This window comes from Mustela nivalis (assembly GCF_964662115.1).
Source record: "Mustela nivalis genome assembly, chromosome: 1".
NCBI classification, from domain to species: Eukaryota; Metazoa; Chordata; class Mammalia; order Carnivora; family Mustelidae; genus Mustela; species Mustela nivalis.
The window spans coordinates 183313639-183341459 of record NC_139020.1 but is presented as its reverse complement, the minus strand read 5'-3'; the positions used below and the strand labels follow the sequence as shown (position 1 = coordinate 183341459).

General features: G+C 43.0%; 1 protein-coding gene across 25 annotated transcripts in view; it reads right to left on the bottom strand.

Moving 5' to 3' along the window:
* The window catches only part of MAGI1 (membrane associated guanylate kinase, WW and PDZ domain containing 1), a 627461-nt gene that overhangs the window by 214214 nt on the left and 385426 nt on the right, over positions 1-27821 (bottom strand). Inside the window, exon 1 of one of the 25 annotated variants that reach the window (XM_082726698.1) lies at positions 13760-14038. The exons of the other annotated variants lie outside the window; for them this stretch is intronic. The gene's annotated coding sequence lies outside the window, so the exon portion shown is untranslated. Of the gene's footprint in view, positions 1-13759; positions 14039-27821 lie in introns of those variants that run through there. 25 annotated transcript variants of the gene reach the window in all.

Genomic DNA, 27821 nt, shown 5'->3' with positions numbered 1-27821 from the left:
AAAAACTATCAGTAACTACAGCACTAAAATAAATGGGAACTATAAGAAAGGTGTAATGCAACAAATACTCCTAGATTCAGGACAGTACATCACAAAACTCTGTGTGTAATACTCTTGGCAGGTCAACCGTAAATGCTATGCGTGCTTTCCTTCATTCATGTATCCATCCAACCAGTTCATTCAAGCTTTTCGTGCCCTGGGTACTACACTAGACACTAGGGCTAAAACAGTAAATTAATGTGACAAGGACCTGCCTACATAAATTTACCCAAATCAGTAATACTGACAATATTTGTAGTAAGGATTATCATTTAGCAAATGCTCACCATGTGTTAGATTCTCTGCACGGTGCTCATTTAATCCTAACAACCATCAACAATTAGGCATGATGCCCATTTTACGGATAAAGTGACTGAGTCTTACAGAGGTCAAAACCGTCCACACAGTCAATGACAAGAGCCAAGTTGTCCTGCATATATCTGCCTCCTGACATAAGCTTGATGTTTCAAACAAGATGTTTATAAATAATGTTGGAAAATATCATCTTGGGGTGTTTTCTTTTTTCATCTTGATTTTTTTTTTTTTCAATCAGGCAAACCAAGGGTGAGCAGCACTGAGTGACAGTTTGTACATCTCATTAAGATTCGTGATCGGAGGGCACCTGGGTGGCTCAGTTGGTTAGGCAACAGCTTTTGGCTCACTCAGGTCATGATCCTAGAGTCCCAGGATCAAGTCCCACATCAGGCTTCCTGTTCAGTGGGGAGTCTGTTTCTCCTTCTGACCTGTCCCCTCTCATGCTCTCTCTTTCTCTCTCTCTCTCTTTTATCCTTTCTTTCTCTCTTTCAAATAAATAAATAAAAATAAATAATCTTTACAAAAATTAAAAAAAATAAATTTGTGATTAGAAAAAATCCCCCATTTGAAAAACACATGGAGGTCAGTTCACCAGAGAGGACACACGGATGTCAAAAAAGCACATGAAAATGTGGTTCAGGGGCACCTGCGTGGCTCAGTCGGTACAGCGTCTGCCTTTGGCTCAGGTCAGGATCCCCAGGTCCTGGGATCCAGCCCCACACTGGGCTCTCTGCTCAGTGGGGAGCCTGCTTCCTCCTCTCCCTCTGCCTGCCACACCCCCTGCTTGTGTTATCTTTCTCCCTCTGTCAAATCAAATATTAAAAAGAAAGAGAGAAAGAAAGAAAGAAAGAAAGAAAGAAAGAAAGAAAGAAAAAGTGCCTCACCATCTTAATCATTTGGAAAGTGCAAGCTAAAATCGTAATGATAGACCCCACCCTGTAAGAATGCCTGAAGTCTAAAACATTCTTTTTTCAATTGACAATACTAAGAACTGGTAAAGATGCAGAGGAAGCAGAAGGCATCCATACTGCCAAGGGAGAACACGACATGGCATAGCTTTCTGGGAAGGAGTCTGACAGTTTCTTAAAGAGTCAAACATACTCCCCACATAACCCAGAAATCTCATTCTTACCTACTCAAGCAAAATGAGAATCTATGTTTACTCAAAACCTCTCTGGTACACATTCAATTCTTTCTCTGGGATGCTGAGCCTTTTGTCTTCCTCTCTTTGAAAGTTCCTTTAGTGACTTTATTCATAATCCACGCCTCCCCCACCACCAAACTGTAAACAGTCCTGCTGCCCTACAATGAATGAATGAATGGACTAAGGTGCATTTATACAATGGAATACTATGCAGCCATACAAAGGAACAAACTGACGATAAAAGCTAGATCAATGGGAACAAACTAGATCAATGGGAACTCCACTTTGTTAAGTGAAAGGAGCTAAATCCAAAAAGTTCACTACAAGACTCCATTTAGATGACATTCGGAAAACACTAAAATTATTAGGAACAGAAGATATCTGTGATTGCCTGAGGGGTAGGGAAAACAAAACAGCTATCAGAAAGAATGTAGAGGGAGTATGTGACAAAACTATTCTGTATTTTGAATAAAGTGGAGGGTTGCATGATTGTATATATTTGTTAAAACTCTGAGAAAGGCATAGCAAAAAGAGTGAATTTTATTTAAGTTCAAAATGTGAATAAAATTCACTTCAAAAAATGGTGATTTGAACATGCGAAATCAGACACCTCTCATAGACACACTAAAATACATGAAATTCATCTAGATTAAAGCCACCTCAATCTATAGAAAGTTTTCTTAATGACAAAATGTTAGAACATACATATTTTCAAACTGGCAAGTAACAGACTTTCTTTTTTTTTTTTTTAACACCTTCTCTCTGGTTGGCAAGCAGAACATTTCACTCCAACACCTTCACTCTGCGCGCTGGAAAATGCAAACATGGTGCAGGGGAGCTCTGGGGAAGGGAGATGCAGGTTTCTCCTCAGCCTGCAACAAGTCACAAAATCTGCTGTAGCTAATGTGTCTTTACAAAGGAGAGACTGCTGAGAAGGTGTAATTTTCCAAAAGTTTGCTGGTTTCCCATTAAGGAAGACACCGTAAGAATAACGTGGTCAGGGGCTCCTGGGTGGCTCAGTCGGGTAAGCGTCTGCCTTCAGCTCAGGGCATGATCTCAGGGTCCTGGGGTCGAGCCCTGCACCATGCTCTTTGCTCAGCAGGAAGTCTGTTTCTCCCTCTCCCTCTGCTGCTCTCCCTGCTTGTGCTCTCATACTGCCAAACAAATTTTAAAAAATAAAATAAAATAAAGAATAACCTGGTTGATTGCCCTCGGAGTTTCCAGCCTAATCTACAGCTGGGTAAGTGCTTTGCTATCAAAATCATGGCTTAAGTCCTCTGACATACGTTGTCCTTTCCCAATGACATATCTTAGAGCCCAAAATCTCTCTTTACCTTGCTTCCTTTTACTATCAATGGAATATTAACCATGCCCTCGATTCCACCACCTTGCATGACATTTATAACACAAAGAAACCAAACAGAAGCACTCCGTCAATGAGTAATTTTACAAAGTGTGTGGCAAGCCAGAGGGAGAGCTCCCCTTGGCAGCATTGGGGGAGCAAATCTTCTGGATCCTAATTCTCCCGCACACAGTCGGTTCTCTCCCTAGGGCTCAATCTCTTGCTTGCCTTAGACCCTCCTCTCGTGAACAGCCCCCAGACACTCGCTCATCTGCCTACCAAAGACTAGCTAAAAACCCCTATTACAAGCAATTCAATGCATGAAATGAAAATTGATGCTTTCAACTCCTCTAACGTGGAAAACGGAGAGCTGCCAAAGACTCTGTGGCCCTTCATTTTCCCTGTCAGTTTTCACGAATACAGATAGCAGTTATGAGAAAAGAACGTGGATGGTGGCAAAGCATTCCTCCCTAAATCTGACCCCATTAAGGCATAGCTTCTGCAGTAAAAGCCAAGTCTGGTAAGGTCACATTAAGAGCAAAAAGAAAAACTTCAGAATCAACGTTCACCAAAGTAAAGATGACAAGCTACACCCTGCATTTAGAAGTGCGTTAGAACAATGAATTACTGTGCTCTTGAATAGAAATCAGATCACATTGTTAGACCTGGACAACACAGAGGAAAGCTTCCCCCCTCCACTGGAGAGAGGGGCAGTCCAAGTTCTAGCTCCATGAGGCATCTATAAAACAAGACAACGGAGAAGGACTACAGCCTCAGAGTTCTCTTGCCATATTATGCTCCCCAGTTGCAGGAATTAAAAAGGCACAAGGCCAGCATATTGTCTCTGCTCCTCTATTAAAATGCAAGTTCCATGAGGGCCGTCATTGCACCTTTGGTACCTAGCCGAGTGTCTGGCACATACAAAGAGCTCAATAAATGTTAGTTGAGTGACTGAATGAGTGACATTAGGGGCAGGCTAAGTTTGCTCTGCTCTATCATTCGACTTTCAGGTTCCATAGCTAAGGAAAAAAAAAATTGTGCACACCTAAATTTGTGATTTCACGGTAGACCCAGCAGATAGACCAAAAATGTATGAGACACTGGACTTATCTGTGGACTTAGGTCCTACATAAAGAGACAAATGTTTACTTGAGCAAAGAACCACTTAGGTAGTACCGGGCTAGGTGCAAGCACACAGCTTGTCGTCGGCAGGAAAGGCTTCCTGACATGCGCACACATGAAGTCCAGCCTTGACCGGTGAAGAAAGATGAGAAAATGTGCTGATGGGCACTCGTTTAGATAGTAGATGGGGCAGAGGGACGAGGGGCTTCCGGACTTTTATGGATTAACAAGATACGATGAAAACCAGTCTGAACTTACCACGTTGAATACACATTTATGCCCCTCCCAGGTGCATTTAACCTGTCCTGGACATCTCCACACAGATATTCCTTGTGACCTTCCAGTCTACCTGGTCACTCTGCGCAGGAACCCACGGGCCACCTCAGAACATACCTCTCCCTCCCGTCTCCCCTAATCCATCACTCATTACATATTCTGTCCTGAATACCCCTCGGGTCTCTCCCCTCCTCTTTGGATTTAACTTAGTCTTTTCCTTTGACCATAAGCTTCCCTCTTGGCCCTTCTGTATTAACTTCATCTCCTCAATCAGGGGCCGACAAACTTTTTCAGTAAAGGGACAAGGAATAAATAGTTTAGGCTTTGGAGACCGTAGAGTCTAGGTCTCAAAGACTCAATACCACCACTGTGGCAGAGAAGCAGCCACAAACAATACATAAACAAATGTCTGTGTTCCAATAAAACTTTTAAAACAGAAATGGGCAGTGGCCTGGGGACCACAGCTGTAACGACCCTTGCCTTTGATGGTTGCCAGAGTGGTTTTCAAAAAAATACAAAAAGAGCCATGTTATTATCCTGCCTAAACTCTTCCAAGATTCCCACTGCCCTCAGGAGAAATTGCAGCCTCACTGGCAGGACAGGCAAGGGCCTCTGTGTGTCTCTCACTGCCTATCCCTCCCAATTCTTCCCTGACCTAAATCGTGGACAAAGTAGGCCTATGTCTCTGCCGGTCCCCAACCTTTACCTATTTCTCTAGTTCCTGTGACAATGGACAGTTCCTGGCCATCTGCATGTCTCCCACCACCACCAACAGCAATGGACCCTCTGTGAGGGTTAAGGCTGTGTGTTTGTCCATCCTGGCATCCTCTGGACCTGACGGGATACAGAGCACACAGCTGGGTCATGGCAATGATTTGTTTGATGTTCAGTAAAAAAAGAAAAAGGCAAACCAAAAATCCCAACGTGGTGCTCATTTGACTTTGTATAACTTTAAAGACACTGCAGGGACGCCTGGGCGGCTCAGTTGGTTAAGCAGCTGCCTTCGGCTCAGGTCATGATCCCAGCGTCCTGGGATCGAGTCCCACATCGGGCTCCTTTCTCCGCAGCAAGCCTGCTTCTCCCTCTGCCTCTGCTGCCATTCTGTCTGCCTGTGCTCTCTCTCTCTCTCTCTGACAAATAAATAAAATCTTAAAAAAAAAAAAAAAAATAAAGACACTGCAAATCACTGTGTTCGAACCACCTTGGTTATGCCAATGACTTGAAGTCAACACATGCTATTAAAAGTTGTCCGAATGTCAGAAGGAAGTGTTCTTTCTCCAGATGATAGAATTCAAAATTTCCCCTTTTAAGGAGGTATACTTTAAAACTGCTACTTAGCTGTCTCCCTATTAGTCTTGAATTAGCTGCATGAACAATGCTGAATATGTTACCTCCTCCTGCAGGGACCTAAGTCCTCGAGCGATTAGTTTGTCTTACCAAATATGACCGGCAGCACCATTATACCCACAATGGGCAAGACTTCACAGAACAGAAAACTCCTTACGTCTTCTAGAAGCTAGATGGACTCCGAGGCCAGAGGACATAGGAGCTTGAAGGAAGAGTGGTGAAAAAGACTATCATCTATGAAACAGGCAACACTTGGAAAGACCATTTTCAGTTTTGGGAAAGATGAGGGGAAACGGATACTCTTGTACACACTGGTGGGAATGTAAATGATACAATTTTCGGGGGGGGTAGAGTAATGCGTAACTATTTTTGAATGCTAAAATGTACACATTTGTAAAAGCGGTGATGCCACCCTCAGGAGTTTAACTCATGGACAGATTCACAACTGGACACTCGGTGATGTGCATTGATGCTGCTGTTAGCATTGTCCCCGGCATTGCCAAACTGGGGAAGAATGACTGAATTCATGGTATGGCCATGTTTTCCATGAACTCCACCATCTATGCCCATGGCCTTCCTGACAGCCCACTTCCGTGTGTAAGAGACAACTCAAACTAAACCAAGAGTGAAATACTCAATCTTAAACCAGAAGAGGTCATAGCCCCCACTTTCCCCATCCAGCAAATACAGCTTCATCCTTTTACCTGTTCGGGTTTTAAAAAACCCGGGAGTCATTCTCAACATATCTCTTTCTCACATCCGTTGTCTAACCCATCAGGAAATTCTTTTGCATAAACTTCCAGAATATATACAGCCACACCCGATCTAGCCACCATCAACTTGCACCAGGATTTCCAGTAACAGCTTCCTCACTGTGCTCTCTGCTTCCACCCCTCTATTTGTCCTAAACACATTACCTAAAGTGAGATTTTTCAAATGTTGAAGCAATGTCATTATTCCAATCAAGACCCTGCAGTGACTCCCATTTCACTGAGTCAAGTAGTTAAAATGGCCTAAAATGTTTGGCATGATCTATCTGCATTCCTTTATACTCTTGCACTTTCCCTTACTCTCTTTACAGAATTCTAGCCATTGTTCTCTTGATTCCTCCCAGCCACTCTGGACTCCTTGCTATTCCTTAGACAAAGCAGGTACCACTTCTGCCACAGGGCCTTTGAACAGGTCCTTTAAAACTCGGCCACAGGGCCCTTCTACTTAACTCAGATATACACTCATTCAAATTTCTGCTTAAATACTACCTTCCCAGTGAAACCTACTCTGACAAGCTTATTTAAAATTGCAACGTCTCTCCTACTCCATTTCTCTGACCACATTTCTCTGCTTGGCTCCCCTCCATTATCGCTTACTATCTTTCAATACACAAAATAATACACTTACTTAGTACATCTACTATTTACTGTCTCCCTGACTAGAACATAAACCCCACAAGGGATCTATACCTGTTTTGGTCAGTAATATCCCAAGCATCTGGAACAGCTCCTAGCACATAAAGTTTGCTAAATAAATATTTGCTGAATGAATAAATAGGCCTTGGAGTTTGGGGAGAAAAAAATGAGCGAGACTTAGCAAATAGCCACCTAATCAATAGGTTCTGGTTATTACAAAAAATGAAGTAGGGATACATATACCAATGTGGAAAGTTGCCAATTGGGATACCAGTAAGAGCCAAGCTAGACTACTTCCTATATAAAGAGAGCTGGGCTGTGTGTGGATATATTAATGTAGGGAAGTTTGGAGGAAATCAAATGGAATCTACTACAATACTTGAGGGGTGGGATTGAAGGCTGAACGAAGGCTGGTGTGTAATTCTCCATGGTTTTGTTCTACTGTGCTGGACTTCGATGCAAGCAATCAAGCAAACTCCAATTTTGCCAACCACAGTGGTTTTCCGGAACAAACTTCTCGCAGAGGAAAGGTTTTATTTTAACTAATCATTTCAACCTTATTCCTTAATTGCTGATCTTATTAGGACCCTATTGAGATGGATTTGAATACAAGCTCCAGGAGGGTAACGTGCGTTCGCTCTGCTCACTGAGCTGTCCCTGATACACAGAAAGTGCCTGGCACACAGCAGGCACTCAAATATTTATAAAGTAAATAATACTAATACGAGATCACCTCCAGGAAAAAATATAAGTGGTCAATCAGAGCATCCCAAAAGCTACAAAAAGAAATAGCAAAGGCCTCCCTGAGCTGGAGTATTAAGCCTCATTAAAAGGAGTTAAACATTGTAGACTTTCTTGCTTCCGCTTTCAGTCTCTGTTTATGATCATTATGTATTTCTAAAGCAACTGCCTTTGGCGCTGCTCCACAATTAATTAGAAAATTATGGCACTTACTGTCTTATAGGCAAGTTATTTCATATCGCTGTTGTCAAATTTGTAGATTCCCACTGATCTAATCTTCACTGCAGCAAAAAAAATAAAATATGTGTGTGTGTGTGTGTGTGTGTGTGTGTGTATACACATTTATATATATAAATATACCCAGTACAATAATTCACACCCACGGCCCACCAGAGGTGGAGAGAGAGCACAAATAGAGTGGCAGGCAGAGGCAGAGGGGGAAGCAGGCTCCCCACTGAGTAAGGAGCCCGATGTGGGATTTGATCCCAGGACCCTGGGATCATGACCCGAGCTGAAGGCAGCCCTTTAATGAATGAGCCACCCAGGCATCCCATCATCAACTTTTAAGAGCAATTGAACTGTGAGAAAAGGGGTGCCTGGGTGGCCCAGTAGGTTAAGCAAGGAATTCTTGATTCCAGCTCAGGTCCTGATCTCAGAGTCCTGAGATCAAGCCCCACATTGGGCTTTTACACTGGGCATGGAGTCTAAACTTAAGATTCTCTCTCTTCCTCCCTCCGCCCCTCACTGCCCCCTCTCTAAAACAAACCAACCAACCACCAAAACCCAAATAACACGGTGAATAAAAATCTAAATGCTTTTTTATGTCCATGAGAATTACAGGATCCACTAACTGGTTTATGGAAAAGAATATGCATTATTAAATACAAGGGAAAACTGTGTTTCCTTTTTCCATTTTTAAAAATGATTTGTCTAAGGGGTGCCTGGGTGGCTCAATCATTTAAGCATCTAATTCTTGATTTTTGTCTCAGGTCATCATCTCAGGATCCTGAGGTCCAGCCCAGTGCTGGGCTCCAAGCTTGAAGGAGAATCTACTTCTCTCCCTCCCGCTCCACCACTCCCATCCTCCTGCATGCATTCTCTCTCTCTCTCTCAATAAATAAATACATCTTTCAAAAAAAAAAAAAGATTTTTCATGGAGCTATACTTTTTTCTCTATTTTGGTAATGGCAACTTAGTGAAAGAGCTCCAATTTTTTAATGGTATCAATCCAAATTCTTTTTCTTTTTTTTTTAAGATTTTATTTATTTATTTGACAGATAGAGATCACAAGTAGGCAGAGAGGCAGGCAGAGAGAGAGAGGAGGAAGCAGGGTCCCTGCCGAGCAGAGAGAGCCCAATGCGGGGCTCAATCCCAGGACCCTGAGATCATGACCCGAGCCAAACACAGAGGCTTTAACTCACTGAGCCACCCAGGCACCCCAACAGTCCACATTCTTGATGCATCCACACATTCAGGTATCTACTGAGCATGTATCATGGGCTCATAAGCACTGTACTTAGAACTGGGATATAGGACAAATAGCAAAACCTCCACAAACAAGTGTGAGGCTTCACAACACAGAGTTAAATGCACTATACTTTTTAGGCTGACCTTTTAGGTCAGGAAACATCAAATGTTAAAACTTTAAAAACCTTTTATTTAAGCGCTTTCAGCCTAGTGATTCATTTTCAACTCCAAGACCTCCCCTTTGCTCTAATGCTATGAAGATGTTCTTAAACATCTTAGTAAAAGTTAGGTAGTCTTTTCCCTAATTCTCTTTTTTCACTTGAATCAGACCACCTGTTGAAACTTTAAGAGATGTCATCTCATTGGAAGAAGGAGTAAAAATTGGCAAAGACAGGCGCTCCTGGGTGGCTCAGGTCAGTTGAGTATAGGACTCTTGATTTTGGCTCAGGTCATATTTCTGGGTCCTGGGATCATGAAGCCTGGGTTGGGTTTTGGGCTCACTGAGGGTATCGGGCTCAGTGGGGAGTCTGCTGGTATCCCTCTCCCTCTGCTTCTCCTCCCACTCGCTCTCTTTCTCAAATAAATAAATAAATCTTAAAAAAAAAATCAGCAAAGATAGCTCAAGGATTATATCAGGAAAAAAAAAATCAACAGCTATCTAGATAACATTCATTCATCAACTCCCTATACTACTCGGCAGTGAGTGGATTTAAAGCCGTTGTTTTTGTTGTTATCATTGTTTTTTGTTTTTTTAAGTAAGATCTGTGTCCAGGGCAGGACTTGAACTCAGGACCCTGAGATCAAGAGCCCAGGCACCACGGACTGAGCCTGCCAGGCGTCCCAAACTAGTGTCATCGTTATCAACATGGAACCGTATGTCAGATAGGTTTACCCATGTAAGAGGCACATCACACTATTCGAAGGCACTATTTGAACATAATTTTCCTAGCTGCAGGCACCCTAAATTAATCACGGAGATGTGCCAGAGGCCAACAAGGGCAGAAACTTGTCAAGACCTGGTAAGCCAGGAGAGGCCAGAAAGATTTTTGTACTTAGTGCCTGCAAGACTTGAAAAGCCGAAGAGTCATCCAGATCAGGCCTGCTGACAGACCCAACCATGAACAGAGTTACGAATTAGTGGCTGGCATTGCTGCCTTTTCTTCCCACTAGATTTCTCAAAAATTGCTGTGACAGTTTTCCTGGTGCCAGAGGGTGTCAGTATGACTGCAAGGGATGTGCTTACATTCAAATATTCGGGGTCTGATTATCAACATAAGACTTCTTCTTAAAAAGAAGAAGAAGAAGAAGAAGAAGAATGAAAGAAAAGAAAAAACAAACATGATGAGAAAATGGTGCTTATCGAACTATCTGGATTGTACGTGAGAATACAGTGGCAAAAACAAAAACAAAAACCCACCACCAACAACAAACCAACCTGGAGAGGAGCCCCTGGCCGGTCCTAGTGTCTGGAACTCTTTGGATCTTGGGGTCCTGAGCTCAAGTCCCACATCAGGTATACAGGTTCCTTAAACACTTTTTTAAATATCTTTGGAGTGTTTCACCTGGGGGAGTGGGGGAATCTTTTCAGTTCACTTTTTCTAGTACTATTGTTCTTATTTTTACTTTTAACTTTAGAGATCCTTTTCCCTTTAGTTACAGGTATGTTCCAAATCCTTTGTCCTGCAGCAACTTTATTAAGTCAACATCAGCAAAACACATGGGTCTGCTTACTTACTGGGATCATTAAATCAGCAGTCTCAGCTGGTGTCACAGTACCTGCTTTATATGCAGGGCATAGGGTCAAACAGAAATTACAAGGCAGTTTTCAATAATTGGTGTCAGTCAACGGCTGTGGTTGGGTCCTTCGTGAACATGCAAATCTCTCCTCTACCCACATCCATATGCCGAGAGTAAACGGAAAACAAGGGGGAGAGAAGGAGTGTACCAGAAGCCTCCCATAGATGTGTCTTCTATCAGCTGGTGACAATACCAGCTATTGTCATTGCTTCTGTGGTACCTTTAGAGCATGAGTAGTTTCTGTTCTTATCCTAACATCAAACACCTGTAGCTGTTTGTCTCAAAACGCCCCTGGTATCAGGAAAAAAGAGTGGTTCCAAGAGGTCCTTTCTGTTAATGAAACTGTTACCTGCAAGTTTTTCAAGAACCCGGGTTTGATGGATGGAGAGTTCCAGCAGACACACTATGGGCCACATTACATACTGCCTCCTCTGGCCAGTTAAGAGGTAGTGAGGCTCTGGTCACCCCTGGGGTAAGTCCTCTAAGAAACACAAATGGCCATGCTTTTGCTCATGGAGGACCAGCAGGTAAGCCTCAAGTCTAAAATGTCATAGCAGACCCATTCAAGAGCCATAATTAAGTAAAAAGAACAACAGCTTGAGCCCACAGCTCTTTATTACAAACACAGCAAAATGCAAATAGCAAAATCCAAACATTGTTTCAAATGCTGCCACCCAAGTACAAATGGAAATAGGCAGCCTTAAAAAGAAACTACATAGGAATGCCAATGAGTAACCTACTGTCCTCAGCAGGGACCTTTCTTCCCGGCCCAGCCCCTTTTCCTAAAACCAGATGAGGAAAGGCATTGGGAGCCAGGAGCAGGCGGCTTCTGTTTGCTCAATTGAGAAATGGAAGAATCAAGTCCCTGTTGATACCATTAATCTGCTAAGGCTTTCAACACCACTAACATTCATTGGCAAGAGATGAGCCCCGTCTTGTTGATGAGATACAGCGCAAGTTAAATCACAAGAAGAACCTAAGAGTATATCCAATCAATACTTGAGGGCTTCCAAAGTTATCATAAAACACGAATTTCAGAAGGAAATAGCCTTAGAGACGACAAAAGACAAGCTCTTCTCAACTAACAGATGCATTTATTTTCCCAGAACCAGAAAGACAATATGTTATTCTGTGGCTTACCCACTGTATACACATGCGTTTATATACATTGTCTATATACACACACTTAAATACTCGTCATATAAAAAAGTCATAATGACCTCATGCAACAGCTTCCAGTTTTATCCGAACCCCGCAGCAAATACGCCGGAACCTTCTGAAAGCACTTAATACTTCTTCAAGAGAAGTAGTAAAACAAGCAAACAGACAACAACAAAACCCAGCAAGGGTTACAGTAGTCTCCTGAATGATTCTCAGTGGACAGAGCCCTGAGCAGGATAAACTCTAGGAAAGAGAAAAGGACACTGCACGCCTGATCTTTATAAAGATGTTACAAATACCCTGGAATAATTTGGCTCAGGCACAGGTCCACTCCCTTTGTGTGTGAGACAAAGTCTATGTATCAACACCATGGACAGGCAGCTTCCTTGCGTCTAGGTACCCAGGTTAGTTAGAGTCAGCACTTGGGGAGGTGGGGGGTGGGGGTGGGATAGGCTTCATGCCTCTTTAAAAATACCCCAGCCTTCTTGGCTTGGCCCATTCACTGACAAGAACCTGAGAGTGAGACGAGCACTTCCACTCCCCAGAACTCCACATGCCAGACTCTAGAATCTGCTTTCTATTTTCTGGATACCCACAGAAATGCATATCTTACCTAGATATGGTAGTGCTCTGATACACACATGTTAATTTCCAGGAAGCAAACTTAAAAAGCCTTCTGCAGGTACATTCGTTCTTAAAAAAAAAAAAAAAAAAAAATGGGGGAAGGAGTTAGGGAGAGGGGACGCAGCTCCTTCGTTCTTTATTTTCCCGGGAGCTTGCAAAACCCTCCAAAGTGCAAAGGCATTTGCCCACCGCGCTGGGAGAAGCAGCTCGCTCTCTCCCCCGCCTTCCTCCGCCAGGGCGCCGGAACAATGCAGCAACATACATTTACCAACACCTGCTGGATCCTATTAATATGCACGGGGACGTATTGATTTTCCCCCTCCCTCCCTTCCCCAGCCCTGCACACTGAGCAGGCTTTCATCTCCTCCTTTACCATCCATCAGGAACTCATTTCGCCGGCCCCCTCCCCCTTCCACCCCCTGTCCCCATTCAGCCAAGCCCCTCGCTCTGGAAGCCCAGGCTGACGAGCACACTTTGGAATGCACTTCATTAAAATTTAGCTGCCCGATTCCAACCTGCAATGCGGAGGAGGCAATACAAAGCGCGCGCCACACTTCCTCCAGCATCCCCTTCAAAAGCCCCATTGTTCGCCAGGCATCTGCTCCAGAGCCCTGCCTCTCCCTATCCACTGACCCCTGATTTTTTTTTTTTCCCTCTCCCCTCCCCCTCCCACCCGGCCCGGCCAAACCGGCCTGCCGGGTGAATTAAAACGCAGCCGCAGCCATCTGGCCCTCCCAAGCTGGCCCGGTTTCTCCCCGCCCCTCCTCCCTGGTCCACACACCACACAGGGCATCTTCACCTCCATGGACGTTCCCACAACCCAAGCGCAAACCTCGGGCGGCGTGGCGCCTCTGCCGCCGCCTGCCTGTGCCCAGGCTTCCTCCAGCGACCGGGCGTTCGAATCCAGAGTTGGGCAGGGGGCGGCGTGGGGGGGGAGAGGGGGCGGCGAGGGGGCGATCATGGACCACTTGTACTTGCCTGCAAACCCCAGCCCAATCGTCAAGATTAATCCTTCCCTTTGTGAGCCTGAAAGAGCCTCCCACCACGCTGGTCCTCAGCTCTGCAGCGGCTGTAAAGAGAGGCGGGGGTGGGGGGTGTGGGATCCGAACCCCTTCCTAGGCGAGCTGGGGGCGCCTCGGCCACCTGACCACAGAGCGATTTTGCGAAGGAAGAAGGCGCTGGCGGCAGGAGCAGCTGACGGTGCGAGAAGCGAGAGAAGATGCCCAAGCTTGCGCCTTTTATATTACTGGCGACATTTCTAACACATGACAACAATTTCCATCTGTATTTAAGCCGGGAGTGTGAAAAAAGAGCATTACATCACAGAGCCCTGGTTCCTAGAGGCTGCCGGATAACTAGGCCAGGAGGATTAGGGCCGCACCTGCGGAGCGGGCGGGAGCCAAGCGAGGAGGGCACTGCCTCTCCCACGGGGCATGTCAGGTCCCCATCGCCCATGCGGTCCTGGGGGGGAGCCCCTGGCCAAGAGAAGGCGGGAAATGGGGCTGACCCACTTGTAAGTCACGGGAGGCTGAGTGGATGGGTGGGTGAAGGCGGGGAAGGTGGTGACTCTCTTTCTTGGGTAGGGATGCAACCCTGAGTTTCCAAGAGCAAAGGGCAAAAGGCTTCCAAGCACCTTGGGGAGGGGGGCGGCTTTCTGTCCTTCTGCCTCTTCCCCAACTGTGGAGGGCATTTCAAAGTAATAACTCATGTTTAAAACAATAGTTTTCCTTGGATGGAGAGGCTTAGAATATTAATTTGAAGAATCCACTTTCAAGGAACAGACACTTGAAGAATTAAGGGTAGAATCTAGTTCAGAGTCAAGCTGTTTCCTTACTGCTTATCTCTGTGTCATTCAAACTCACTTTTTAAAAGAATCTCTAAGAGCCCAGTGGTATCATCTCCACTCTGTTTCTGATAAGGCATCCCTCCCCTGCTCCCCCACCTCCTTGTGAGAAAACTTTTGAGGGACCATCAGCTTTGCAGTGATGAGCTCCGTTCATTGTGGAATGGTCAGTCCTTAGCAACTGCTGAACCCACTCCTTGTCCTACACCATTCTGCCCACAGACCATCAAGGGAGAGAGACAGTCCCCTGCCTGCCTGTCCCTAACCCAGGTGTTACTTAGCCACATGCAATCATCCTCCAAGAAACCATTGCCACTATTTGGGCAGCAGGAAACAGAGGGGCTGGAGAATGCACTGAGGTGAAGAATGACAAGGAAATGGGAAAGGGGGGTGGGAAGAAGTGGGGTGCAGAACCGAGACTGAAGACGGGTGGGGAACGGGATCTCAAGCAATGGCAAGGCGGTGCTAAGGAGAGAGAGGAAAAGGTGAAAAGGCAGCAGAGCTATTCAAAGAACAAGGCAAAAGAGATCTTTCTCTCAAATGCATTACACAGCAGATGAGAAAACAAAATTCGTTCCTTCACATTTGCTCCTTAGTAAACGGTCATTGTGTGCAAGCATGCCTGCCTGTCGGTTCTCTGAACAATCCATGGTAGAGAAGGACTGAATTTCTAATGCTCCTTGTCCTTCTTTCTGGTCACTCACTGCAGTCCAAAGACTCAACTCTCAGGTCAGATTCATGGAGTTCTAACGCTATCTTTCCACCTTCCTGCTGTGTGACTATGGGTAAGATACTTGTCTACTCTGTGCCTGTTTCTCCATGTACAAAAACTGCCCACTTGTGGCAACACTAATACATGCTAAGTGCCAGGCAAGAAAAGGTGCTCATCAAAATTAAAGCCCCCACCCTCTACCGCAGCGAGGACCCACACACTGGCACAGCTCCCAGGGCTTCAATTAGCCGAACCCAGACACCGGTGCCCCAGGATCTCACTTGACCTGTCAGAAAAAGCAAATGAGATGCCTTGGAAGAAAAACAGATTTGTTTGCTTCATTCTTGTCTCATATCTACTTTAAGGAATGTTTAAAACAAACCAAAACCAAAAAAAAAAAAAAAAAAGCCTTGAGAAGGGACTGTGAAATATTAGCTTCCATTTTTGGTTTGAGAGAAACAATGAACTTGAGGGAATAGCTTCTTTATCAACCATGTCCATAATACTTGTGAACATTACTTCATTTCCCCTCTCAATCATCTTCAAAAAAAGAAATGGGCAAAGGAAAGCAGATTCTACATAAAACTTTCAAAAGCCTTGAGCCACAACCTAATGTGAAAAAATGGAATTTGTATTTTATTAGTTTTCCACAAGAAAATGATGGTGCAGTACAAATTAAACTGCTCTTTCACAAGGAAGCTGCCCAGAGACTGCATCGAAGGGAACAAAAATATAAAAGGCATTCTCTTTATGAAAGAAAGAAGAGAACTTTTATTCACCAAGTATTCAAGGATATAGCTTTCCAATCTTCAATAGGGGAGAAAAATAGCCCTCATTTGGTTTGGAAATATCCCTTAACAATAACAAATTATTTTCAATTGGAGTTCCAAAGAGCAGGTTTCTCTCCATATAGATGAAGCACAAGGAGATTCCATGAAAATCTACTTGGTTTTTATCTGAGTACATACTTGATCTAAAAAAACGGGAAGCCCTCTGAGCTTGTGTGGTCTCTAACAAAAGCCAGGAAAAGATGTTTCATTGCATTTCTTTTGAATTCTCTTTTGACACCCACGAAAAAATTAAAACCAATAGGTCCTGGGGCACATGGGTGGCTGAGTGGGTTAAAGCCTCTGCCTTTGGCTCAGATCATGATCTCAGGGTCTTGGGATCAAGCCCTGTATAGGGCTCTCTGCTCATCAGGGAGCCTGCTTCCTCCTCCTCTCTCTCTCTCTCTGCCTCTCTGCCTACTTGTGATCTCTATCTGTCAAATAAATAAATAAAATCTTGAAAAAACAAAACTAAACTAAACAATAGGTCCTGGCTAGCTAGTCTTCCTCCATGGGCATGGGACTTCTAAAGTTTCAGGTAGCGCTATTCAATGTCTTGAGAGTATGGAGACACAAACACTTCATTACTTGCTACTTTTAACAAACAACTGAGAAAAGGGCCAAGAATTTCCTTCACGGAACATGTTCAAAGCAACCAGAGAAATGATTAGGAGCGGGATCAATGAAATGTCATGGAAAAGTGACTATGGGGGAGACCGTAGAAGGCTGTTTAAGAGAGCAAGATCTGGGGGCGCCTGGGTGGCTCAGTGGGTCAAAGCCTCTGCCTTTGGCTCAGGTCCAGATCCCAGGGTCCTGGGATCAAGTCCCAAATCAGGCTCTCTGCTCAGCAGGGAGCCTGCTTCCCTCTGCCCCTCTGCCTGCTTGTGATCTCTGTCAAATAAATAAATAAAATCTTTTTAAAAAAGAGAGAGAGAGAGAGAGAGGGATCTGGGGCTAGACAAAATGGGTTCAAAAACCAGCTCTGGCCTTTTCTTGGTGTGAATCATTGGGTAACAGACTTTAGCTTGCAACACTGTAATTGGGAATGGAGAGTTCCTGCCTTATAGGACTGTTATGAAGACTATAAGTCAGTACACACCGGGCTAGGCAAAGAGGAAAGTGCTCAGGAAATGTTGGCTGTTACTGCCACATGAACCACTGCTAACACTTAGGTGTGGATTTCTTCTAAAAGCCTGCTCTGCCTCGGTCTCTCTACAAATATCTATTGAGCACACACCAAGTACAGAGCACTGTTGGATGTCATAAAGAGGTATAATAATATATCTGCAGGGTTGGGGAAAAAAGGCTTTATAATCATTTTTTTAATAGAAATGTACTTTGGATAAAATTTTTTTGAACTGACATCACACAGGCCACATTCATTGAGCAAAATGCAATAAAAATTGAAATTAATAGAGAAAAGATGGCAAAAATTGGCAATAATAATAATAAAATAAAATCTGTGGGATGTACCCAAATTCCTATACAGAAGAAAATTATAGTCTTCAATGCATTTGTTAGGGAATAAGAGAATCAGAAAATAACTGAATTATGCTTCCTATTCATAAAGCTATAGAAGAAAAAATGAAATAAGCTAAACTAGGAGAAAGGTAAAAAAATTCAACCAATGGTACTGGGACAACTATCCATATAAAAAAGAACTAGGTTGGAAACCTCCCTAATATCACACACAAAAAATTAACTCAAAATCAATCATAGACCTAAATTTAAAATCTAAAACTATAAAACTCATAGAAACATAGAAATAAAACCTTGGGTTAGAAAATGACTCTGAAAGCACAAGCAACAGAAAAATAGGTAAGTTACACTATATCAAAGTCAAAAAAAGTTTTGTGCTAAAAATACTAACCAATAAAGTGAAACAATCCACAAAAATGGGGGAGAATATTTGTGAATCACATAACTGATCATAAGGCTTATATCTAGTATATAAAAAGAACCCCTACAACTCACAATAAAAAACACAAGTAACCTAATTAAAAATGGCCAAAAGACTTGAAGAGACATTTCACCAAAGACAAGTGGACAATAAGCCTTTGAGAAGACTCACACCATCATTACGCATTTGTGAAATCCCAATCAAAACCAAAATAATATTCATTAGGACAGTTATCATTAAAAGCCAAGGACTAGTGAGGACTTGGCAACTCTACTCCTAGGTGTATAGCCAAGAGAATTGAAAAGGTACATCTACACAAAAACTTGTACCTGAACGTTCCTCAAAGCATAATTCATAATAGGCAAAAGGTTAGAAATAACCCAAATGTCCATCAACTAAAAAATGAATCAACATGTAGTATACTCATACAGTGGAATACTATTTGGCAATAAAAAGGAATGAAGGATTGAAACCCCTACAACATGAATGCACCTTGAAAGCATTATGCTAAGTTGAAGAAGCCAGACACAAAATGCTACTGACGTGAAATGACAAAAAAAAAAAAGCAAATTTATAGACAGAGAATATACTACTATACACCTAGAGCTATGGAAGTTTACACAAAATGATGCATGACTGTTCAAGGGCACAGGATTCCTTTTGGAGAGATATAAAGACAGTCTAAAATTAGGTTGTGGTGACAGTTGTACAACCTTGTGAATATATTAAAAAACAGTGAACTGTTAAAAAGTGTGAATTATATAGCAGTAATGTGCATAATAGCCAAACTATGGAAAGAACCTAGATGTCCATCAACAGATGAATGGATAAAGAAGATGTGGTATATATACACAATGGAATACTATGCAGCCATCAAAAGAAATGAAATCTTGCCATTTGCAATGATGTGGATGGAACTAGAGGGTATTATGCTAAATGAAATAAGTCAATCAGAGAAAGAAAATTATCATATGCCCTCCCTGATATGAAAAATTTGAGAGGCAATGTGGGATGTTTGGGGGGTAGGGAAGGAAAAAAAAATGAAACAAGATGGGATCAGGAGGAAGACAGTGAGAGACTCTTAATCTCACAAAACAAACTGAGAGCTGTTGGGGGGAAGGAGGTAGGGAGAGGGTGGTTGGGTTATGGACATTTGGCAAGGTATGTTCTAGGGTGAATGCTGTGAAGTGTATAAAACTGGCGATTCACAGACCTGTACCCCTGGGGTTAATAATACATTTTATGTTAAAAAAAAATTTAAAATTTTAAAAAGTGTGAATTATATTATCATAAAGCTGTTTTAAAAATGCAGAAAAGGGGAATAATGAAACTAAGGTAAAAATATAGATCGGTTCCTACAGGCAATAAAGAAAAAAAAATAGGGGTGCCTGGGCGGCTCAGTGGGGTAAAGCCTCTGCCTTCGGCTTGGGTCATGATCCCAGGGTCCTGGGATTGAGCCCCGTGTCGGGCTCTCTGCTCAGCAGAGAGCCTACTTCCTCCTCTCTCTGTGCCTGCTTCTCTGCCTACTTGTGATCTCTTTCTCTGTCAAATAAATAAATAAAATCTTTAAAAATAAATAAATAAATAAATGATCTTTTAAATGAAAAAAAAAAAATCAAGAGAAGAGACTGTTTCAGTGAAAGGACTAATAAAATAGGAGAACTTTGGGGCACCTGGGCAGCTCAGTTGGTTAAATGTCTGACTCTCGGACTCCTGGGTGCCTCAGTCATTAAGCATCTGTCTTTGGCTCAGGCCATGAACCCAGGGATTGAGGGATTGAGCCCTGCATCAGGCTCCCTGCTCAGCAGAAAGCCTGCTTCTTCCTCCCCGACTCCCCTTCTTTGTGTTCCCTCTCTTTCTGTGTCTCTGTCATAAAAAATAAATAAATAAGTAAAATTAACATAAAAAAATAAATGTCCAACTCTTGGTTTTCGCTCAGGTCATGATTTCAGGGTGGTGAGATCAAGCCCCAAGTCGGACTCCAAGTTGCGCATGAAACCTGCTTAGGATTTCTCTCTCCCTCTCTCTCTCTCTCTGCACCCCTGTCCCCTGCTCGTGCTCTCTTTTAAAAGGAAGGAAGGAAGAAAGGAAGGAAAGAGAGAGAAAAATGAAAAACCCCTGGCAATTATGACCCATGTAGAGAAGAAATCACAGATATTCAACTGTAGAACAAAAAAGGAGGCATTACAAATATACAAGAGATTTATTTTCATGCACAAGAGGAATACCATGTACAGCTTTATACCAGTTAATTTAAAAATCTAGAAAGGAAGGGTCATTTTCTAGCGTAATAAATTAACGAAACCACCTATGAAACTACCTGAAGAAGTAGTAGGAATCTTGAATAGAGCAATGATTGTAACTAAAGGAATTGTAACTAAAATGAATCTCCTCCTGCCTTTTCCTAGCTCCTAGAAAAAAATAGGTCCCAGCCCAGAACATCTTAGGCGCAGATTTTACCAAGTCCTCACGAAGAGTGTGGCACCCTTTCTTCTCTCTCTACTACATACTATGGATTTTCTATGGGTACATACATATTCATGAATGATTAGCAAAAGAGCTCAGTGCAATACTTTTAAATGGCGATCTATGCTTGCCTTTGGACAAGACAAAAGCGAAGAGCACGAGGGTGGGGTGGTCGAAGAGGACAGTGAAATTCATTGTAATGCTTTCGTTTTTAACAAATGATTTATATGTATTACTTATATAAGAGAAGAACTATTTGACGATTATTTGACATGAAAAAATTCAGGTATTCCCTGGAGACTTGTATTAAATCTTCTGTCTGGTTCACTGAAGCATGGAGTGGGGGTAAGAGGGAGGCAGACTACCACCTGACAGCACCTGATCCTAACTGAAGGCTAAACCCTTAAGAATCTATAGTCCTGGGATGCCTGGGTGGCTCAGCTAGCTGAGCATCTGCCTTCAGCTCAGGTCATGATCAAGTCCCCCATGGGGCTCCCTGTCAGCAGGGAGCCTGTTTCTCCCTCTTGCCTGCTGCGCTCCACTTGCTTATGCTCTCTCCTTTTCACACAAATAAATAAAATCTTGAAATACAATAAAAATTAAAAACCAAATAAAATTTATTTTAAAAAAAGAAACCATAGTCCCCCCCCCCTTTTTTTTCCTTTTTAAGAGGCGAAAGAGTGGTGGGGGAGAAAGGGCAGACGGAGAGGGAGACAGAGAATCTCAAGCGGGCTCTGCATCCAGACACAGGGCTGGGTCTTAGGACCCTGAGATCATGACCTGAGCTGAATCAAGATTTGGGACACTTAACTCTTAACTGAATGAGCCACCTAGGCACCCTGCAGCTAGAGTCTCCTAAATGCTGGACTTAAAGGACTAAATATAAAATTAAAGCAGAAGGAACAAATAGAAATATCCTTGTGCATGTTCTTAGTTCTACGTTATCATCAATTATAAGGTATATCTTTGAATTAACAACTTGTCAGGAAAAGAAAACCTATCGTATTAAACATGTACCTCTATGTTCAACAACACTCAAATGTGGACACATATTTAGATTCATGTTTATACTTTTCTAAGAATCAAGAAATAATAGTGTTATATGACCATGGGAGATAATGATAAAAATGCAAAACATTCTTCAAATGATAACATTTTAAGGGGCATTGTTTAGATTCTACAGCAAATCTGCCCAGAAAATGATGTTTAGTGACACTGACATTAGTTTATAAAGATTATTTAAGGGACGCCTGGGTGGCTCAGTGGGTTAAAGCCTCTGCTTTTGGCTCAGGTCATGATCCCAGGGTCTTAGGATCGAGCCCCACATTGGGTTCTCTGCTCAGCAGGGAGCCTGCTTCCTCCTCTCTCTCTCTCTCTCTCTCTTTGCCTGCCTCTCTGCCCACTGGGATCTCTGTCTGTCAAATAAATAAATAAAATCTTTAAAAAATTATTTAAGAAATAACAAAAGGTTTTTGGTTATTACAGAAAATATTGGTGAGGAAGGAAAACAAAAGTGCCTCCATGTAGTTGATGCTTTTGAAATTAACCAAGGGTCCTGAATATAAGAGCAACATATACCAGGAGAGTGATACTGTAGTTCCTACTATTGATGTTTCTTTGTGGCTTATGGAATATGATGTCTTCCATATGTCACAGACAAATGTCAAATCATTTCTCTTCAGGTATATAAATCTCTTTGGGTAGTTCCCTTATAATAACCTTTGACCTTCTACCAGTAAAAAAAACAAAGAACCAAGAAACAGACTAGCATGAGATAGATGCTAATTCCCAGCTGAATTTCAATTTGACTTGCCTGTGACAGTGTGAGGAAGTCTCTCCTTTATGAAGAAACGATTCCACTGACAATTTTCTGGCTTTTCTTAGTCAATTGGGGAACCAAAAAGGAAATGGGGAAGAAACAGAATTTGTTTGACTGTAAATTTCCACAAGAAATGGAAATACAGCACACATGGAACATTCTTACAGGGTCACTATTCTAGCGCTACTTCTCTTCAAGGTGTGAAAGATGACCATCTTCTTGGCTAGGACCCAAATGAGCTTTTTTACAGGTTTTCTGAGAAAATGGGAAAAAAAAAAGCAAGTTTCCAGTAGTTATGCCTGAAAAATGGCTCATGCAATGCAAATATGCAATTTAGGAGTGCTAACGAAAGAAAAATGGTTTGCCTTGGTACCACCAAAGATGAAAGTTCCAGGAACTTCAAACTTTTATTGCACAAGGGGTGTTGTCAAAATTGACTCTTATTGTATGATTCAATCTCTCTACAAATGGTCTGCTTCTCAAGACCACAGCTCTCTGTCCTGAAAACTCTGCAGCCTACACTGAACCTCCCGGATCATCTTCTTGTCTATGACTTTCACTGGCTGCGGGACATGAATGAGGACCCCCGAGAGTGCATTCACCAATACACCGTATGCATGATAGAACTTTCCACTCTGCTCCTACGCCAGCCAAATAGGCTACTGAGTAAATCCGACACAATGAATAAACAAAAGAGGCATAAAATACAGATTTGAGGGGCGCCTGGGTGGCTCAGTGGGTTAAAGCCTCTGCCTTCAGCTCAGGTCATGGTCCCAGGGACCTGGGATCGAGCCCCACATCGGGCTCTCTGCTCAGAAGGGAGCCTGCTTCCTCCTCTCTCTCTCTCTGCCTGCCTCTCTGCCTACTTGGGATCTGTCTGTCAAATAAATAAATAAATCTTAAAAAAAAAAAAATACAGATTTGATACTTGCCAGGGAATGTGATGTTAAAGGCATTGCTGCTTTCTGGGGGCCAAGTACTACCATACGGAGTGCTTACCTTCGTACAGGTACTCAGATACAGTGATGCACAGCCCCAAAACTCGCAATAAAGAAAAACTTGCGGGCCAACTAAACCCTTTCCCACTAGAGCATGCTGCCTGTCGTCCTACCTTTAGTGGAAGGCTTTCAGAAGATCACAGTTTAAGAGGAGGAAAGAATAAATAAGTCTACTCTATGCACTTACCATTTGAATGTGACCATCCCATGCCTTGTTAGTAAATTATAAATTGTCCAACTTGGCCTAGATGGTGGGTTAGTTATACGGCAGACGTAGCTGAATTGTAATGGCTGTAATAAATAGCAAGTATTTTGGTGGCAGAATTAGAGACCAAACTGCAGCAAAGCCCATTTTTTGCCCACAATGCAGAGATGAGGGCTAGCAAGCCCTATTGTGTAGCAGGGTGCTTACGTGGAACAGAACCCTTTTTCCTCCTCTGCATCACACATTCTGCTCCCTAAATAGTTGTCCTGGGAATGGACACAGTGTGCAGCTCTACTCATCAGACATACGGGTCTACTTCTGCAGCTGGAGCACCTACTATGTGCAGGGCTTCCCTCGGTGCTGTTTACGTATCGCGTCACTTACCTCGTACAGCAAATCTATGGGGATGATATTAATGTTCCAATTTTACAAATCAGGAAACCTCAGGAAACTGACTTATCCAGGATCACAAAGCCACAGAATGCAGGGGTGATGAGTCAAACCCAGGGCTGTTCATACCCCAAGCCTGTGTTTACACATGGTGGCTCCTCTGAAGGGCAGTTCCCTGGAAACCCAGGCTCTGGACAAGGCCATTAGAGCAAGTTTCAGGAACTGCTTGTGACACTATGATTTACTCTCCATCCCCATTTCCATGTATTTCAGAGATATATTCAATCACGGTAATAGGAAACACTGTAATATGGCTTGGGATGTCCGGTTCACCCCCACCGTACAGGAGTCCAGGGTACAAATGGACATTCTACACTGGTTGTCCCAGAGCAGAACATTCTTTGCTCCTTTCTGACTTCCCCTTTCCTGCTGCAGGCCACACTACTCCCTGAAACTGCTCCCACCTCTGTCCCCAAAGCAAGCTTTTCAGGGAGACTGGCGACATATCTGTAAACAGAAGGGCTATGTTCAGCGTCTTCAAGGTTCTCACCAGCATTGCCATCACCACCAGCACTAACACTATGAGCAAGATCCATGCTAGCACCCTCCATATGTGGGATGCTTCCACAAGACTGAGACTGTGCTAGGCTTCACAGCAACCTTGGGAGGGAGGTTTGAGTCCCCTACTTTGCCATGAAGAAACTTGGTCTCCAAGAAGCTAACTGACAAGAGAGGAAGAAGAAAAATGAAAGACACGGCCTCACCCCTACCCAGGGCAGGTAGATTTCTTTCACTGGGTCCCATGTCTATCTACATTTTATCGTACTCTCACCTTTTCAGAAACTCTCTTTTGGTTCTCATTGTCTTAGATGCAAGGATGGACCAAATTCTCAGGAGAGTAGATATGACCTCTAGTATTCCGTTGTAAGAGATGAGTCACTTTGGCCTACAGTGTATTACACACATGGCCACTGTTTTTCCTTGGGTACCACAAGGGTAAAAACAAGAAAAGGATATAGGGAAAGTAAAGGAAGAAAAAATATTAGAATTTTATAACATCTTAACATAGACTATCTTAATGGGCTATTCATATGATAATGATGCCCCTCCCTCCCCCCATTTTAGGTACTAGTTACTCAAGCCTTCTTTGTGCTTGGAACTTGGCTTAGTAATTAACATACACTTCCTCTTGTCATGCTCACCACAACCTTATATAAAGAGATATTACTGGCTCCATCCCGTAGACGAAGCTCAGAAAGGTCAGGCTACCCATCCAAGCACAGCTAATAAGCAGCAGAGTCGGCTTTTAAAACTCAGCTCTTACTACGAATCAGCAAGAAAAAGACAAACAGCCCTATTAAAAAGAAAAATGGGAAAAGACTTGAGTAGGGACTTCACAACAGAGGATATCCAAATAGAAAAGGTGCATTTGAGAAGGTGCTGGGTGTCATTCTACATCAGGAAAATGCAACGAGATACTGATGCACATCCACCAGGACGACGGGACGGAAACATCAAGAAGACTAACAACAGCAAATGTTGGCAAGGATGAGGAGCGATTGGAACCCTCACACATGTGGAACGCAAATGGATACAAACACTTTGGAAACTATTTGGCAATATCTGTTGCAGCTCAACATATGCCTACCTCCTGATCCAGCAATCCTGTTCCTAGGTGGGAATTGAGTACATATGTCCACTTGTATGAGAACGTTCCCAGCAGTAGCTAAAAACTGGAGACAATTCAGATCAGCAGAAGAATGGATAAATAGATCATGGTATATTCACACAATGCAAGACTACATAGCGAGAAAAAGAAAAACGTCTGCTACATGCAAACAATATGGATGAATCTCACAGAAGGAATGTTAGCAAAAAGAATGAGAACAGAAGAATTCATATTGTATGATTCCATTTACATGATGTTTAAGAACAGGTAAATTAATCTAGGATGATAAGTCTAAATCACAGTTACCTCTGGGAGGGAGAACAAGTATTCAATGGGAGGCATCAGGAGGGAACCTGGTGGAATGTTTAATGTGTTCAATATATTGTTCTGGGTAATGATTACATGGATGTGCATGCGTGCGTGTGTGTGTGTACACATATGGATGCACATGTGTTTCTGTAAAAAATCATTGTTATGCACTTAAAATTTACATCACATTTTATGTATTTTTTTAAAGATTTTATTTATTTATTTATTTGACAGAGAGAGAGAGATCACAAGTAGGCAGAGAGGCAGGCAGAGAGAGAGGGGGAAGCAGGCTCCGCACTGAGCAGAGAGCCTGATGCGGAGGCTTGAAACCAGGGCCCTGAGATCATGACCTGAGCCAAAGGCAGAGGCTTAACCACTGAGCCACCCAGGAGCCCCACATTTTATGTATTTTATTTTATGTTATTTTATTTTTTAGAGTGGGGGGAGGAGCAGAAGGAGAGGGAGAGAGAAAACCCCAAGCAGACGCCATGCCCAGCACGGACCTGGCGCAGGGCTTAATCTCATGACCCTGAGATCATGACCTGAGATGAAATCAAGAGTTGGACCCTTAACTGACTGAGCCAGCCAGGTGCCCCTAATGTTTTTTTTTTTTTTTTAAAAGATTTTATTTATTTATTTGACAGAGAGATTACAAGTAGGCAGAGAGGCAGGCAGAGAGAGAGAGGAGGAAGCAGGCTCCCTGCTGAGCAGAGAGCCCGATGCGGGACTCGATCCCAGAACCCTGAGATCATGACCTGAGCCGAAGGCAGCGGCTTAACCCACTGAGCCACCCAGGCGCCCCGCCCCTAATGTTTTTCTAAAAGGTCTCTCATAACTCAATATGCCTGTCAAAATTGTCATCCTGAACTACCAGAGTCTGGAACAAGGGGAAGAAATGAATCTGTTTGTGGTAGAAGAAAAGAAAGGAGTGGGGGAGGAAATGGAAGGAAGGAAAGAAAGAACAGAGAGAGGGAGAGAGGTTTATGTGCTCTGCCAGACCAGGCCCTTACAGCACGTCATACGAATTTAGAACAAAACAGCGAGCATGAAATCAACAAGTAATTTTTTTTTCAAATACACAATGTTCCTTGGAGACACTGTACTTTTTAGTTATATCGGACAGTTTGTTTCTCAATGTGTAAATGATCCACATCTCCAGTGACCTGAGAAAGTACAAAATCCCTCCAAAGGGCGCCAAACTGCAGTGCGTTTGCATGGAGTGTCTAACTCCCGCATGACGAAGGAGGCTGATCTCCACCTTTCCACAGGTGGCCTACAGGGTGGGGGAGTGGGGCTAGACTGGGCAGCAAACACGAAACTCAAACACAGACTTCTCTCCATGGGGAGGAAAACATATAAGATTCCCAGTACTTGCAACATTTCCCCAGGCAATACTCCCATACCTTAGGCTTGAATTTCCAGTGGATTTATATGATGTCTCATTTTCAAGTCATAGTACACATTTAAAGAATATTTCATCTAAAGCTTAGGCAACATTTTTTTTCAAAATTCCACTGACAAAGATGCGGCGTTCCCCACTCCCAAATCACTAATTAAGTGAAGTTCAGACTACAAAACCATTCAGCAATGGAAAGAAGAAACACCAGCATCCCTCAAATCAATTAATGGGGTAAACAAACTTCTAACAATCCCATAAGATCTGCTTGTAATGATCTTATCTTATGAGATGGCAAATGAGCAAAATGTCAAACTCATTTAAGTATAACTACACTTGCTTTATTTCTAGTATAACCAAATGTTGTCTCACTTTCCAATGCAAAACACATAAGGCGGTAATAAGCCTCCAGTTCTAATAGGCAGGTCATGAGGGGAGAAAAGCCCCGACCAGAAATAGGGTAACCTCAGAAGAAATGGTCCAAAGACCGAAGAGTTTTCCTTCGA